Source organism: Rana temporaria, chromosome 2 (assembly GCF_905171775.1).
Source record: "Rana temporaria chromosome 2, aRanTem1.1, whole genome shotgun sequence".
Classification (NCBI taxonomy): Eukaryota; Metazoa; Chordata; class Amphibia; order Anura; family Ranidae; genus Rana; species Rana temporaria.
The window spans coordinates 310,401,423-310,419,604 of NC_053490.1; the positions used below are offsets into that span (position 1 = coordinate 310,401,423).

At 42.7% G+C, this 18,182-nt stretch overlaps 1 protein-coding gene across 1 annotated transcript in view; it reads left to right on the forward strand.

The window, feature by feature from the left end:
• The window catches only part of CD53 (CD53 molecule), a 52,026-nt gene that overhangs the window by 746 nt on the left and 33,098 nt on the right, over positions 1 to 18,182 (forward strand). The gene's annotated exons all lie outside the window — the stretch shown is intronic.

Below are 18,182 nucleotides of genomic sequence, written 5' to 3' on the forward strand. Positions count from 1 at the left end.
TATCTTAATGTTTAAATACATTTTTGCAATTGTAAAAAAAAGTTACCTTTTTTTCTAGGTTTAGAATTGTGTCAGATAATAAAAAACAGCATCTCAAATGTATTTTTTTTTTTTTTTTATTAATTTCCTATATATGAAAATTAAAGTAATGTATTGAGAATTTTCATTGAACCTCAGATTATTCTATATTTTTAATTGACAATATTAGATACTGGCAACTTTGTCATGGTACTTTCATTCTGAATGGCTCCCAATGTACCTTTCCAGATGAATGGACTGCCTTAATGCAATGAACACTAAGGCCCCGTACACACGATCTGACCAAATCGATGAGACTGGCAAGTCGGACCGTTTTCATCGGTTCACTGCTGAAGTGGCCTGATGGTCTGGTGTGTGTACACACCATCAGTCCAAAATCCGATCGGGTCAGAACGCGGTGACGTCAAACACACGACGTGCTGAATAAAACGAAGTTCAATGCTTCCAAGCATGCGTCGACTTGATTCTGAGAATGCGCGGGTTTTGAACCGATGCTTTTCTGTACTAACCATCGGTTTGGTCTGATGGGGCAGCGGTCCATCGGTTCGGTTTTGAAGCATGTTTAGAAATTTTGGACCGAAGGAAACCAGACCGATAGCCTATACACACGGTCGGTTTGGTCCGATGAAAATGAACTTCGGTTCATTCTCATCGGACCAAACCGACCGTGTGTACGGGGCCTTACACGTGGCATAACATTTGTTAACGCATGTGTGCTAAAAGTTTTTTGTTTTTGGTAAAGTGGAGAAGTGAGTTTTGTGCTGTTTTTTTACTGCTGTCTAGGCTCTAATAGAAAGATATAGGGGTTTATTTACTAAAGCCGGAGAGTGCAAAATGAGGCTCACTTCTGCAGAGAAACCAATCAGTTTCTAACTTCACCATGTTCAATTAAACTTTGGCAATAAAACCAGGAAGCTGATTGGTTACTATGCAGAAGTGAGACTCATTTTGCACTCTCCAGCTTTAGAAAATAAACTCCATAGCCTCACTTACTTTCCTGTAAAGGGTTTACCAGATAGGAAGAGGGAAGAAGTGAACTCAACTCCAACAGAAACATAGCTTTTCATTAGTAGAGTAGGAGAATGCTAGGACCCAGGGGCAGACTGACCGTTCTTGCACTCGGGCACTGCTCGAGGGCCCCATCCATGCCACTAGGGGGCCCCATCAGGGTTGCCAGCCTCAGTAAAACCAGGGACAGTATGTAAAAATCTGTGTTTTAAAAAAAATCACAAGATTATTGCTGTCTCTCCTCTCCGGTACCTTTTCAGTGTGTGTATGTGTATTCTGTGTGTATGTATACTGTGTGTCTGTGTGTGTATCCTGTGTGTCTGTGTGTGTATCCTGTGTATGTATACTGTATGTGTGTATACTGTGTGGCCCCATAATCTATTGCCCTGGGGCCCCATAATCTCCTATTGCCCGGGGGCACCATGAGTTGTCAGTCCGCCCCTGCTAGGACCCCTGTCCCTTTTGCATATTTCCCCAGGACAAGCAGGACTAAAGTGAGGGTACATCTTTTTAACAGAGTCCCGCATAGCAGTAAAAACCCAACAGGTGTTCTAATCCTCCACTCTACCCAAAACTATTTGACTTGATATACACTTATACTAACAATTTCAGGGATCTATATTTGTAGTATTTAATTTCATTTATACTCATTTAGAATGCCTAACTAGACTGTTAATTGTAACAAATTACATTAAACAATGTTTTCATTAATGTTCATGTCGCTATATTTATACATGAAATCATAGCTATTATCATGTTTAGCCACATCAAAATTACTAGCCTTTTATGGTGGCCACTTTTTATTACATTTGTATGGAAAGTATTTTGTGCTTGGAATACTTGCACTTAACAATGCCTTTGTTATTCTCCTTTGTTCCTCTGTGAAGTATATATTTTTCTGTTATTAAAAAAATTGTGGTTTTCATTTAGTTAAAGTTAATGAAAGCCTAACTTCAGTTTGAGGAGACAGTCCCTCTTTAGAGCATGTCCCCCCACAATTAAATGTTTTAGCATATCTACTTTTTGCAGCTACCCCCTAGCTGGTCATATGACATAAAAATAGTCTTCTTCTCTTCTTGTCTGGGCTTTGGTGGTCACAGCTCACAGAAAAGATGATTGACTAGGTGTTATTGAACCTAGAAGAGGATGAAGGACCATTAGGGTTGAGTCTATGGGGAAAAGAACTGGACGAAAGCTCAGTTTTTTTCATTTTAAAGCGGAACTTCAGTAATTTTTTTATCTTTCCATCTATTAAATCCTCTTCCCTTGTTGTTTTAACTTTGGATAATAAAACATTTTTTTCTGCCAGTAAATACCTTCTACAGCCCACTTCCTGTTTCTTGTCTGGTCATTAGCCTAGGCTTATGACAGCATGCACATCTCTCTCTCTCACTCTAATGAGAGTTTGCCAGGAAGGGAGGGAGATGAGTCATACGAGAGCCAATGAAAGCTGCACAGCTGGAGGTGTGCCTCTGTATTTCTGTGTAAATCCAAGAAGTGAACAGGCAGCAGCTTCAGCTGCCCACAGTTAAAATGGTTGCAGTCAGACTCAGTGAAGGGAGATTTCTGCAGCATATTTGGCAAGTACAGAATCACAGTATATATAAAATAATATGCAAAGTGGTTGGAGGGAAGCTTAATAATTGCAAGGATGTTTTTATTACAAATTATGTGAGCAGACTGCAGTTCCTCTTTAAACTAGCTTAGGCTATTTATATTAAAAAGTCTAATTGGAATTAGGCTTTAAGTGACACATGACCGACTGCTGTGATAGGTGGTGTGAGATATTTATTCCTATGATTTTAGCCGATATGTTACTCAATGACAAGTAGTTTTAAATAAATTTACTCTTAGCAATGAGAGATGTTGATTTTTAGGAATAATGTATTACTTATATATTTTTTTCAAATACACTAAATACAATAACTACAATATACAGTATAAAACAGCCTATTTCATTATGATGAAATATTAATGCAGATAAAGACAGCTTTTATAAAATATATATATATATATATATGTGTGCACCTATGGTTTACATGTATGTGTGGTGCTACCTCTGTAGGAGCCACTGGATAAAGTGGATCCCTTGTCCTTTTGCTCGCCTTCTCAAATATCTCAGCCCCTTTGACATGATGGGTTGAATGTATACACAAACAGAACATGGACACAAAAGAAAAAGAAACCCACTGGAAGTGGCACTTGGTGACCACTAATAACACATTGTCAAAAGATTAGGCATCGAGCACATCGGAAAAGCAAACGTAATATATTGTCGCTAAGCAAAACTGGCAACAATGCAAGCATAAGGTTGAGTCAACAATGGTAGTAACACTCTCAACATGAAAAATAATGTTAGGTAAGGTAGTAAGGGCTAAAGGGGTTGTAAAGGTTCATTTTTTATTCTCTAAATACGTTCCTTTAAGCTAGTGCATTATTGGTTCACTTACCTTTTCCTTCGATTTCCCTTCTAAATGTTTTTTTTTTCTTTGTCTGAATTTCTCACTTCCGGTTTCTCCTTAGTAAGCTTGCCCCCATTATCCGAGCCGTTCTGGTTGGAGGTTAGTAGGCCAGAACAGCTTATTGAGGAGGAACAGGAAGTGAGGAATTCAGACAAAGAAAACAAAGAAAACATTTTTTTTAGAAGGGAAATCGAAGCTTAAAGGAACCTATTTAGAAAATAAAAAAAAAACCTTTACAACCCCTTGACTATAAAATGACATTTGGTTTCCAGATCAGCATAAATTGTAGCAACCCTACCTTAGGTGCAACAGTGGGCAATAATGAAGCTCAAGCTACCAAATACTGGACTATACTGCCAGAGTGCATTAACCACAGTTATGCTAGGCCTAGAATGACTGGCAAACACTATTTGTAGGAAAATGGTAGTAATAAAAAGGGTACCAGAGGGGTGTGTAGAGTGACTCAACAGTAAGGGCAGTCCTGTAAACTGATCCTCTGCCGACTATTGTTAGGGCCCTATGAGGAACATTGGTGCACTTGTCAGTAGTGCTAACAGACCAGCATGCAGTATGGCAGAGAACCTGTATCTGTGTGGGGGAGGGGGGGAGAAGAAGTGAATAATTGCAGCATAGGTAAGGCACTGGTGCAATGTGGTATGCTCAATGTCCTGCCTCAAATAACTCAGGTCCAGCTCAACAGCGCATAGGGTGGACGATGAACCATCTAATGCAATGCATTTGGATTCTTAAATGTAGAATGGGGTGCCCCAGTCTCTCTTTCTCTCTGAGATGCCTCCAAAGTCTTGCAGTGGGAAGCAGCAGGTTGGAGGACACTTTAGTCCCTCTGGGGCAATGGTACAGCTTAATCACTGTTGTCTAATGTGCAGCAAAAATGTGTGTCTCTCTCTCTCTCTCTCTCTCTCTCTCTCTCTCTCTCTGGGCTTCCTAATCAGTCCCAGCCTGGCAGCAGTCCAACCCCGGGTACAGGTCTGCACTTCCAAATCCATGACATCAAGAGAGCAAAGTTTTCCCGGTCAATCCAATAAAGGCCATCTCGCTCTTTCCCCAGCTCCTCAGTGCCTTGGAACTGTAGTGTAAAGTGTCCACTGGTCCCATTGTATGGCTGCTGTCTCGAACTACAACTCCCATGATTTACATTGCTGTGCATTAAAGTCTATGTGCTGGAGTGGCTTTGCTCTCCCCTTACTGGTTGGAGGGAATAACGCAGCATAATATCAGCATTACAGTAAAAAAGTAGATCAACAGAAGGCATTTTGCCATTCTTCCATGTTGCATCTGGCTACATATGCATAGTGGTAATCTCATCAGGAGAATTGCTGTATGGCCAATTATGGATTCCTCAGAATATTGCGTACAAATATGTCTCATCTGTAGAGAATTAATCAGTTCAGACTTCCTATGAATTATCATGACCTACTGTAACTAAAATAAATTTGTTGCATTGCAAAGATTCAACAATTTGCCTGATTTACAAATGAATTTCTCCAGCATCTCTGTACATGTTTATGTAAGGAATTGTGTCTAACTTAAACAAATGCACTTTATAGTTAAAAAAAAAAAGATCCCAAGCTTTGGCATTATCAGTCCAGCTGTCCATCTCGTTTTGGCTTGTGGAAATGTAGCACACATTCACCTGCATTTAGCTTGCATTTGGCAGGATCGCCAAGTAAAAAAATAAATAGGAAAATAATCTAGAGAAAAAAGAAAACGAATGCAACTACCACATCTAAGGCCCCATACACACCATAGAATCTATCCGCAGATAAATCCCATCAAATGGGTTTCTGCGGATAGATTCTATGGTGTGTACACTCCGTCGGATATTTATCCGCGGATAAATCTCCCCTGGGATGGATTTCCAGCAGATGGATATTTGCTGACATGCTCAACAAATCCATCTGCTGGAATCCATTCCATCGGATGGATCCGCTCGTCTGTACAGACTCACCGGATCCATCCGTCCAAAGGGATTCCCCGCACGCGTCGTAATGATTTGACGCATGCGTGGAATTCCTTATATGACAGCGTCGCGCCCGTCGCCGCGTCATAATCGCGGCGACGGCGCGACGCGTCATCGCCAGAGGATTTCCGCGCGGATTTTAATGCGATGGTGTGTACACGCCATCGCATAGAAATCTGCTGAAATCCTCGAGAGGATTTATCCGCGGATACGGTCCGCTGGACCGTATCCGCGGATAAATCCTCTCGTGTGTATGGGGCCTTAGGAGCATTTTGGTTCCTGATGGCTACCTTTCCCAGTATAACAGTTGTGTTCTTGCACACATAGAACATGCATGGAAGCATACATCAATTAGTTACTTCCTGCTGTAAGAATACATATTTCATATCATTTTTAACATGTTATGTAATTTCAAAAGCCACTGTTATTATTTTTGAATCAGCAACTTTGAATAAAATAATACCCGATGATGATCCTACCATGAAGGCCACTTCCTGTTATAGGGTGACAACACTCTATCCCCATCTCCCAATTACATTACAGCATTGTTACCCTCTCACATTGACTTCCGATAAATGGCCATTCTGATGCTCAGTGGGCAGGCATGGTACACTGATGTCACCACCATGCGCAAGTATGTGTAAACACCAGCTGGGTAAAATGAGCTGCACCAAGATGTAAAAAAAGCTGTACAAATTTAAACACAATGGCCCGGATTCACAAAGTACTTGCGCCGGCGTATCTCCAGATACGCTGCGTAAGTGCAAATATGCGCCGTCGTATCTGTGCGCCATACCCACAAACTAAGATACGCCTAAAAACAGGCTTAATCCTGCCGACGTAACTTGCCTACGCCGGCGTAGGGTGGGCGTACATTTACGCTGGCTGCATGGTGGCGCTGCCATTGATTAGCAATTCATATATGCAAATGAGGAAAATACGGCGATTCACGAACCTGCGCCCGCCCGACGCAGGCTACGAGAGGTGCACGTAAGTTGTACGTCCGGCGTAAAGTTAAGCCCCATAAAGGAGGTGTAACTCAGCAGCAGACATGTAAAGGTCTGCATCAGGGAACAGACGTTTTTTTACGTAGTTTACGTTGGACGTGTGTCTGGATGGCCGCAGATTACGTTCATGGCGTAGGCAGTGATCTGGCGTATCTTAGGCAGTTGTTCAGACGTGGTTATGAGCATGCGCACGGGGATGCGTCACGACACGACGCATGCGCAGTTCATTCAACGTACTTGTCTATCTCTCAAACCATCATTTGCATGGGGTCACGCCTCATTTGCATGGCTTTGCATGGGGCAAGCCCACTTCCACCTACGCTGGCCTGCGCCTTCGAAAAATACGCCACGCCGACACAGCGTTGGGAGAATTAGCTTGCTGAATGCAGTGCTTGCCTCTCTGCGCTGCGTCGGCGTAGCGTACAGGAGATACGCTACGCCGCTGTCTGTGAATCCGGGCCAGTGTCTGTAGAATAAATGTCACCCAGTTGAGGTTTGCATCTACTTTAAATTGTACATGCACAGATCTGTGACAGGTATACGTGAAGAATAACAAACAGTGTATATGTTTATGTTTTTACTTTTCTTTTTCTACTATTATTTACCACGCATAGGGGAAATGTGTGGTAAAATGTCCCATGACAGTGTCATCGGTGTATTAGTTAAAGCTACATGCTCACAAATATCAGGTGTGAACACAAAAGCATTTCAACCAGAAGGCTATTGACACTGAATTTCTTTCAGCAGATTATTGCATACTGTTTTTATTGTTTCCTGACACTTCCTTTGTGTTTTCGGTTTTAACTCTGCAGTCTCTTACACAGGCAGGTTTAATACTTCTGCAATTTACATGTCATCATGCATCCTTTAAGAGATGAAGGAGTACGTAAACTCTATGGTCAGCCATAGGCAGAAGCAAATTTTTTTCCTGCCCTCATCAACACAGACGGAATTGACAGGGAAATCCATCCTGCATAGCCATTGTGTTTTTCCAAAAGTGGAACACTGAACACTGGCAGGCTGGTTGTACCCAAGTTAAATAGTCAAACCACTTGTGTATATTCAGCCTGCCCATACCTAGTTTAAATCTTGTCTGGTTTGTGCTTAATCAGGCTGAGATTCGAACCGTGTATGGTCGGCTTAACAATACTTTTCTTTGTTTTTGGTGTAGTGTCACCACACAGCTCTTTTAGACTCATTTGCTGTATGCGTAGCTGAGTCCATTCATTCTGGTAAGCCTCATTTCTATCAGTGGTGGCGGCTTTTCTTCTATCATTACGTTTGTGTTAACTGAAGATCAACTTTCACCCTTTTGGATTATCACTTCACTTATGCTATTACAGTCATCACAAATGGACATTTTTGATCATTTTTTTGCATTCAATTCATATGTATATATTTACTTTTAGAGTGAATATTATTACTCATTTATATAATTTGTATGTGTTTAAGACCCTAAACAAGTTTTATACTTTTTCCTTCATTGTCCTTGTTTAGAACCTTTTCGTTTTTAGTGCTGCACTTTTTGTATTAATACCCTTTTATTTGCTCCATTTGGATCTGATAAATATACAATTGTAATTGTTTTATTATATAACAAGTGACAAAAAAATAGATGTTCATCCAGCCAGAAAGTTTGTGAGCTTATAACTTCTTGTACTCTCTTCCCCTGGGCTGTTATCAGTTAGCTTTATCTCTGCTATCTCTGTGGACTACAAAACACTTCCCCCTCTTATGGGAGTATTGAAGTCCTTAGGTCACATTCGCATTCACATTAAGCATAGGCCTGTGAGAGAGCCATGTTTGACCAGACAGGGATGCGCAGGTCAGTGATGGAACTATAGGGGTCGCTGCAGTCGCACTTGCAACTGTGCCCTGCCATTCTAACGCTGTGGGGGAGCCCCAAGACACGACATCTCCCCCTTCACCTCTGGCTGGACGTTTAGAATGCAGTGGGGGGAGGTGGGAGGCGGTGATTAGCGGCTCTATAATGCCTGTCAATCAAATAGGAATGCCCGGTCCCGAAGATCATACCCGGAAGCGGCGGGAGAACATCGATCTCTAAAACGGTAAGTACGGCATTGATTTAAAAAAAAATACCCGTTTCTGCTCCCCTTAATTAGCCTAAATCTAATGTTAAAAAAAAAAAAATTGGGAGAACTCCCGCTTTAACTCGCACAGGAATCAGATTGCATAGGTGAGAACACTCATGTGATTTGATTCTAATGCGGGAAAAACAAGTCCCTTCGATTTTTTTCTGTACCAATCCAATGCGAGTTCAGCCATACAATTGTATGGCTGAACTTGCATCTCACAGACATCGCATGCGATCGGCACCACAGGTGCAAATCGCATGCAACGTCTCTAATCGCACTGGTGTGAACCTGGGCTGAAGCAGAGAAGAAAAGCACAGTTCTCTCCCAGCAAGGACACAGAGGGTTAATTACTACAGAGTCTTTATTTCAGATAACAAAGAGATAGCAGAAACAAAGTGGGAAAGCTGGAGCACAGATAAGCCATGGCATGAGGTTTGCAAGGAGACACAGTGAGGATCATAATTATATCTGACCTGGCTGGAGGGGTGAGAGTACAGAATGTACACAGTAGCTGTGTCTGCTGCTGAAGCCATCCGAGGCTCCATCATCCATGTGCACTGGGGTCACAAGTTCACAAGACAGGAAGAGAAACTGACTATCTCTCTCACTGGTCTCCCTTCCTGTGCAGAGAGAAGGGGGAAGGAGGGGGGAACTGTCACCACACGCTGTATGAGAGAGAGCTCTCCAAACACTGCAGCTAGCAACTCCAGAAACTCCTCTTCCACATTGTGCTGGGAGAACGTCTGCTCGCCCCCCTCTCCCAGGCAGCCCAGCTCCTCGCCAGCCCTCATTTTTCACTCGCAAAATGCGAGTAGGCAAGTGAAAATCTGAGGGCTTATACATGCCCGGGTCAGAGGCCCCTCCCCTCTCCTCTGTATACACTCGGGAGAAGAACTACTAGCCCCAGGGAGATCCCCCTGCCTGTGGACACCATAGAGCCACCTCCCACCTCCACCAGCCAGGTACACTGGGAACCTCTGGAAGGGGGGGGGGGGGGCTTTCTGGGGACATTAATGTAAGGAAGGGGCCCTCTGGGGACACTGATGTAAGAGGGGGGCTCTGGGGACACTAATGTAAAGGGGGCTCTATGGGGACCCTGATGTAAAGGGGAGGCTATCTGGGGACCCTGGTGTAAGGGGGGCTCTCTGGGAACACTGGTGTAAGGAAGGGGCTCTCTGGGGACCCTGATGTAAAGAAGGGGCTCTCTGGGGACCCTGATGTAAGGAAGGGGCTCTATGGGGTCCCTAATGTAAGGAAGGGGCTCTCTGGGGACCCCAATGTAAGGAAGGGGCTCTCTGGGGACCCTGGTGTAAGGGGGGGCTCTCTGGGGACCCTGATGTAAGGAGGGGCTCTCTGGAGACCCTGATGTAAGGAAGGGGCTTTCTGGGGACCCTGATAATAGGGCCCCCCAAAGAGCCTCCCTACTTACATCAGGGTCCCCAGGGAGCCCATCCCTACATTAGAGTCCCCAGAAAGCCTACCCTTACATCAGGGTCCCCAGAGAGTCTCCCTACTTACATCAGGGTCCCCAGAGAGCCTTCCCCTACATTAGGGTCCCCACAGAGCCTCCCCTTACATCAGGGTCCCCTGATGTAAGTGGGTGATCTCTGGGGACCCTGATGCAAGTAGGGGATCTCTGGGGACCCTGATGTAAGTGGGGGATCTGCACGCAGATATGTAACGATAGATAGATATACATATACACACACATACACGTATATTATATACATGTGTATGCCCGCCCAAGTGTATGACTTTCTTTACTTCACTGCTATGGGCTCTAGCCCGAGATCTTTTGTAGACCCAGTAACAACCCTGGTGGGGGCCCTTCATGACTTCTTGCACCGGGGCCCTGAAGATTCTAGTTACGCCTCTGGCGCAGGTGTTCTGTGCATCACTGTGCAGGTAGTCCCATTCATGTCAATTGGAATGCAGCAGCTATGAAGATATAGCCACTGCTCCCAGTTTAAAGTATATGTGAACCCTCACCTTGTAAAACAACTCATTCAGTTTAAAATTGAAATGTAAGGCAACAAATGTCTATATACATATAAAAAACATTATGAATCCTTTTTTTTTATTTTTTTATAAGCGATCACATACCCTCTGCTCTCAGTTGCATAAGGAGCAAAAAGAGCACACTGAACTTCCCGGTAAATGGCTGTGCAGTGGGGGGGTGTCAGTATAAGTCTACTCATTAGAGAAGAGCAGGCTGAGCTTCCAGCACAGCTAGAAAACTGACCACACTGTGCTCTCATGCCTAGTGTGGTCTGTTTTTGATAGGGAAGCAGAGGAACTGGCAGAAACACCAGGGATTTCACAAAAAAGTAAGCAATACAAAGAGAACAGGGTACTTTTTCATACAAGTACACGGTACGGCAGACACATACCAGGACTATGAAATGTTGGGTTAACATATTCTTTAACAGCTGTGCGGGTGCGAGGCCACAAATTCACACTGTCCGTGTTTGGGGCCGTGCACCTGCACAGCTGTTAATTGGAAGCAGTGGCTGTGTCCATGCAGCAGCTGTGTCCCAATTGACATGAGTGGGACAGCCTGCACAGGGATGAATGAAACACCTGCACATCCCCCTGTAGGTGTACACAGGTGTACATGTGTGTAAATGAGGCCTTACACACCTACTGCCCTAGGGTGACAATACTGCTCAGTACGGTTTTCACCCTAGAACAGGAAGTAGGAGGGAAACAATTGTGAAAAACAAAACAAATGCAGCCACCACATCTAAGGACCAGTAAGCCGCAATATTATCAATTTATGCTCTAGGGTTGAGATATGCTTTAAGGGGCCTAGGCATTGTAAATTATCTGTACAAACAAAAGCAAAAAGGGGCGCAAAAGCCTAGTGCATTACCTCCAACACTTTATTAAAGAATAAAAAGTACAAAATATACTCACAAACCAATGTGGATATGGCACTATGCATTAAAAACGATTGCTATTTTTTAAACTAAAATATTTTCTTTCACTTTTTTCTGGTTTATTGCATCTCAGTGCTGTTGAATTCCTGCTGATTTTTTGCAGCCACTGCCTACAGTACATTATTATATTATACAGGATTTATATAGCGCCAAGAGTTTGTGCAGCGCTTTAAAATGTTAGGGCAGACAGTAAAGTTACAATACAATTCAATACAGGAGGAACCAGAGGGCCCTGCTCGTTAGAGCTTACAATCTAGGAATGCATGCATTCCAACAATGGCTGCAGAGCATTTTTCAGTGCTGGTTTCCTGATGGTGACAACAGTAGATCATGTATGTTGTAAAGTCCACTTGTCACCATTGGTAGCCCATGTAACAAGGTGACAACACAAAAGCATTAATTAATAGATAGATTAATAAACAGAGGGTTGTCACCAGTTGCTAAATAAAGTGACAGTGCTTTTGCGCTAATATAGATCTTTAATGTAAAAACCCTAAACAAAATTGTATAGCAATAGGTGCTGCAAAACCTAAAGTGTTTACAATACACAAAATAAATAAATGCAATAAAGTGGGGTTCTGCGCACCCTAACACGCAGACACGGTGAAAAATAAATGAATAAAATACCAATCTGTGAAGACGTGGAAGAGAGCAAATAAACGCTCAATAAATCAAGTGCAAAATATAAATAAATATGAATGTCCAAACTTCAAAGTAAAAATAAATTACAATGCAATAAGGGTCACCGAGATAAGGTCAATAACCGTGATAAGTGTCCAAAGTAGGATGAAAACTATGTTAATGGTGATAGTCAAGTGCTAATGTTCATATAAGCTGCCAGAGAAATGTAACTGATGTGATCTCAAAGCAATCCAATATGAGTGTTGCCAGACGAGTGTAATAATCCCTCCCTGGGCTCCCGGGACTCTTACCTCTGCGTAGATAATAAAATGCCTCCACTATAGGTGTCACTCCCGGTCCTCCGTATACAGGCTCCACCAATCCTCCTTAGATATCCATGGCCAGGTCCTCAGTATATCCAGATAATGGGTATGTCCAGGAGGAAAGCAGGGGAAACACAAAGACAAAGGAGGGGACTCCAATCGTGAAGTAGTAAGCACCGGAAATATTTAATAGAAGGAAAAAACTGCGCTTACATGCGATCTGACAGATTACAGCAAAGAAACTTTTAAAAACGAGCGGCGTTTCAAGCGCCTGTATACGTCACTCCAGGTGTACGTCCTCCCGTCCAATCCCTACGCGTTACGACACGTGTCACATGTCTTTCCCCAGATGAAGACACGTGACACGTGTCGTAACGCGTAGGGATTGGACGGGAGGACGTACACCTGGAGTGACGTATACAGGCGCTTGAAACGCCGCTCGTTTTTAAAAGTTTCTTTGCTGTAATCTGTCAGATCGCATGTAAGCGCAGTTTTTTCCTTCTATTAAATATTTCCGGTGCTTACTACTTCACGATTGGAGTCCCCTCCTTTGTCTTTGTGTTTCCCCTGCTTTCCTCCTGGACATACCCATTATCTGGATATACTGAGGACCTGGCCATGGATATCTAAGGAGGATTGGTGGAGCCTGTATACGGAGGACCGGGAGTGACACCTATAGTGGAGGCATTTTATTATCTACGAGGTAAGAGTCCCGGGAGCCCAGGGAGGGATTATTACACTCGTCTGGCAACACTCATATTGGATTGCTTTGAGATCACATCAGTTACATTTCTCTGGCAGCTTATATGAACATTAGCACTTGACTATCACCATTAACATAGTTTTCATCCTACTTTGGACACTTATCACGGTTATTGACCTTATCTCGGTGACCCTTATTGCATTGTAATTTATTTTTACTTTGAAGTTTGGACATTCATATTTATTTATATTTTGCACTTGATTTATTGAGCGTTTATTTGCTCTCTTCCACGTCTTCACAGATTGGTATTTTATTCATTTATTTTTCACCGTGTCTGCGTGTTAGGGTGCGCAGAACCCCACTTTATTGCATTGTCACCAGTTGCGGCTGGTGAAGTTTTAGGATGGGGGGTGCCAGACCCGCCCTTCCTTTTTGACCCCTCCCACTTTTCATAAGGCTTTTAATAATCCCCAACCTTATAGAATCCACCCACTCCATCCCCTTTATTCCACTTGTTTCACCCCATAGTCTCAGGAGTATACAGCTCAGCATTACAGGACAGAGTATATAGCTCAGCCTCACAGATCAGGGTATGCAGCTCAGCCTCACAGATCAGGGTATGCAGCTCAGTCTCACAGATCAGGGTATACAGCTCAGCGTCACAGATCAGGGTATACAGCTTAGCCTCACAGATAATGATATACAGCTCAGGGTATACAGCTCAGCATCACATATCAGGGTATACAGCTCAGCCTCACAGGGCAGAGTATACAGCCCCAGAATCACAGGACAGAGTATATAGCTCAGCCTCACAGATCAGGGTATATAGGTCAGCATTACAGATCAGGGTATATAGCCCAGCATTACAGATAGGGTATATAGATAGATCTTATTAAATAAGGGGGGGGGCGTTAAAATTATAGTAGTAGCAGTAGATGGAAAAAAAGAAAAGACAGATAAGAAAGAATTAGGGAAGCAGAAAGTTTAAAAAAAAATCTGTGATCACACCATATATTAATAGTAACAACACCACATTCTAATTCCTGTCTACGCAGCTTTAGAGGAGGTGGAAGATATCTGCTGTCTGTAAGGATTAGGTAAGCAGGGGATCTCCTGAAGCACTACAAACACCGGAAGGAGTCACTGGAACTTGTAGTGGTCCAGCAACTCAACAGGCAGTGATAGCCTAAACCTTCAAATCTAGCATAGCAGGGACATTGCAGAGATAGGCTGTTGAAGATGATCATGTCACTGACCTCATAAGAGCATTGCCACCAGGGCTCAAGTCCTGCGGGAACGCGTGGGAACGGAGTCCCTGCACTTTTTTCACAGCAGGAACGCAGTTCCCTTTGCAGGACTAGAGCAGGCGAAAGCAGCCGAGCCAATCCTTCACTTAAGCGGTGATGCCCAGCTCGAGTCACTGTCAGGGGCAGGTGAACCTTAGTAATCCTTTATGTTACTGGCCGCTTCCTGTATATAGATTCACCAGGTAGTGTGCGAGTATTCCGTCACTTCCTCGATGCCGCAATGTCTCCTGGGAGCTTTTGTCATTGTTCCCAGGAGACATTGCGGAGGTCTGCCGCAAGTTATCACGGGATTTAGAAATAACTTGCTTAAAGTTTTTTTTAATTCCCCTGATAACTCGCGGCAGACCTCCGCAATGTCTCCTGGTAACAATGACAAAAGTTCCCAGGAGACATTGCGGCATCGAGGAAGTGACGGACTACCCGCACACTACCTGATGAATCCATATACAGGAAGTGGCCCGTAACATAAAGGATTACTAAGGTACAGTGGATCGAAAGAAAAAAAAAACATGCAGTTTAGTAATTATGCATATGAGTGTATCATTTTATTTTTTTGGTGGGTGAGTGGATCTTGGGTGGGAGTTCCCACACTTTTTTCCCCAGGACTTGACCCCTGATTGCCACACTGGGTCTTGTAGTTCTTCTGCAGCTTCATGGTAACCTTTGAAAAAGGTTGTAGCCTCTATGATGTATGTCATGAAAAAACTACATAAGGTGTACCATCATCCAACTGAAAATGAAAAAGGGGGAACTAAGGACCGGTCCCCAACCTATCACCCAGAGAAAATATTGATGCTGGATTATTGGGTTACCGGTTTTAAACAATATATATATACTCAATATTGATAGTTCCCCCTTTTTCATGGTAACCTTCCCAACTATGCAGAGAAAGCTGTCAGTCTGACTGCAGTCCCATCAGGCCAGACTGGGATTTACAGTACTGTTCCCTGACAGCTGACTCTTGTATGCCATGTTAGTGTGCAGGCTACAGAGGACAGTGAAACCTCCACTCTGCAGGGCAAGGCAGGCTCTGTCAGTGTGTGCGGAATGGAGGGAGCAGCTAGATCTCAGAATGCAGAATTCCAGCTGAGGCCCGCACTGAGATGGACGGCACTGTTAGCTTACCCGTCCGGTTTGGCAGGCCGTGCTCTATGCTTCCATTTTATGAGTGATAAGCCCCCGCCTACCAACCTCTGGACCTGCCAATCAGAGAACAGTAACAGGGTGGACTCATGAATGATTCAATGTAGAGTGGGACTGGGAGTGTAAACAGGACACATGGCCCAAACACCTTCCAATTAAACTTTTAGCTGCAATCACCTGATTGCAGCAGTAAAGCTTCTAGTGGACAGCTGAGCTCAGTGTCCGTCTTAACCGCTTACGGACCGCCCGCTGTCATTTGGCGGTGACAGAAAGGCCTTAGCTGTACGGCGATCGCTTTAAAGGGTATAGGGGCAACAGAGCCAGAACGAGGTTCTGTGTGTGTAAACACACAAATCCATGTTCTGGCAGGAGAGAAGAGACAGATTGTGTGTTCCTAGTATATAGGAACAACGATTGGTCTCCTCCCCCAGGCAGTCCCATCCTCCCTACAGTTAGAACACTTCATTACCACTTCAGCTCCAGGAGGTTTTACCCACTTACTGAGCAGACCATTTTTTAGCTGCAATCACCTGATTGCAGCAGTAAAGCTTCTAGTGGACAGCTGAGCTCAGTGTCCGTCTTAACTGCTTACGGACCGCCTGCTGTCATTTGGCGGTGACAGAAAGGCTTTAGCTGTACGGCGATCGCTTTAAAGGGTATAGGGGGCAACAGAGCCAGAACGAGGTTCTGTGTGTGTAAACACACAAATCCATGTTCTGGCAGGGGAGAGGAGACAGATTGTGTGTTCCTAGTATATAGGAACAAGGATCGGTCTTCTCCCCCAGGCAGTCCCATCCTCCCTACAGTTAGAACACTTCATTACCACTTCAGCTCCAGGAGGTTTTACCCACTTACTGAGCAGACCATTTTTGCGATAGGGCACTGTGTCAAAGTAATAGCTGTGAAAACAAAAGGGTTGTTTTTACCAAAAATATGTAGCAGAATACATATGGGCCTAAACCAAGCAATTGAACAGGTGTACCTAATAAAGTGGCCAGTGTGTATATATATATATATATATATATATATATATATATATACACACATACACACACACACACATTTTGAAGGTTCATATAAACTATAAGTTAGACTTTAAAGGCTGTCTTTTTTTTCTACATTACCATAGCTATGACATTTGCCTAGCAGGAATTTTTCTTGCCAGGATATTAGCATAATATATTTTAATACTGATGAATTCATGCCCGCACAGCTTACAGATTTATTTAAAGTCTACGTCACTCTTTTTAATAAATGTTTGTCTTTCTTTATTGGGGAAATTACACAAATGCCCCTGGGGATCTCCGAGCTTCCTTAATTGTAAGCTGTACATAGGACAGCTTTAAAATTGCGTTCTATAAATAAAGTTTTTAACTTCTTGAAACCCAAAGGTTGGATATCCCCTATATACTGTATGACCGAATTTCTGAAAATGTCACTGCTAAAATAGGGAAAATACAAGACAGTGGACTGCTTTACTAAACTTCCCAACCCATATAATATTTTAGTATGATATATAATCAATACAGCATATAAATCACTACAGCATCACTTACAAAATGTTCTAAGAAAATATTATGCAGGAGAATTTTTTTTTACAATATATTTTAATTATAGTTTTTTTTAATTTTTTTGTTTATAGATGCTAGTGGCTATGTACTGGGTCCTGTTCTAATTAATCTATATATAAGTGATATAACTAAAGGGGTGTTGGGTAAGGTGTGTCTATAAACAGGGGACATGATTTGACATTGCTGGAAGATTGGCCAAAGCAGTGGAAACTAGAGTTCAATTTTAATTTTCTTCCTAAATTTAGTCCAATATGTATTTTGCTACATTTCTTTGGTGAAAATAACCCAAATTATTGTATATTTAGTCTGTGTGAAAGGTATAGAGTGGACAAACTATGGTATATATCCTGACAACCAATCTCATTTTTTGAGGCCTGAAAATGCCAGAACAGTACAAATCCCCCCCAAATTACTTTTTTTTTTTTAAGATAGACAGGTCAGGGTATTTAGTAAGAGGCGTAGTAGTTTTTTTTTAATTTGTATTTTTTTTCATAATATCATATTTTTTTTTTTTTTTACATACTGTCACCAGAGCAGTACAGCGTCATCATATAACTGTTGTGGTGGTGATCAGGGACACTGGTGACTGTACAGAAAAAAAATGTGATAGTCGTTTTTTATTACATTTATTTATTTATTTTACGATTTATTTATCTTTTAACACACTGTGAGCACAGGAATATAATGTGGCCATAGTAACATTGCACTACTCTGGGAAAGTGAGCAAGATTTATTTATTTTTTTACACATTATGTTTGCTAATAGCAGTGAATTACATAAGTATAAGCAAGCATTTTACTAAATGAAACTGATTACCACTTCAGCCCCGGAAGGATTTACCCACTTCCTGATCAGGCCATTTTTTTGCGATACGGTACTGCGTCGATTTGACTGTGCGACGCTGTACCCAAACAAAATAATTTTGGCGGTATTTAAACATCTCTGAGGTTTCGATTTTTTGCGCTATAAACAAAAAAGAGCG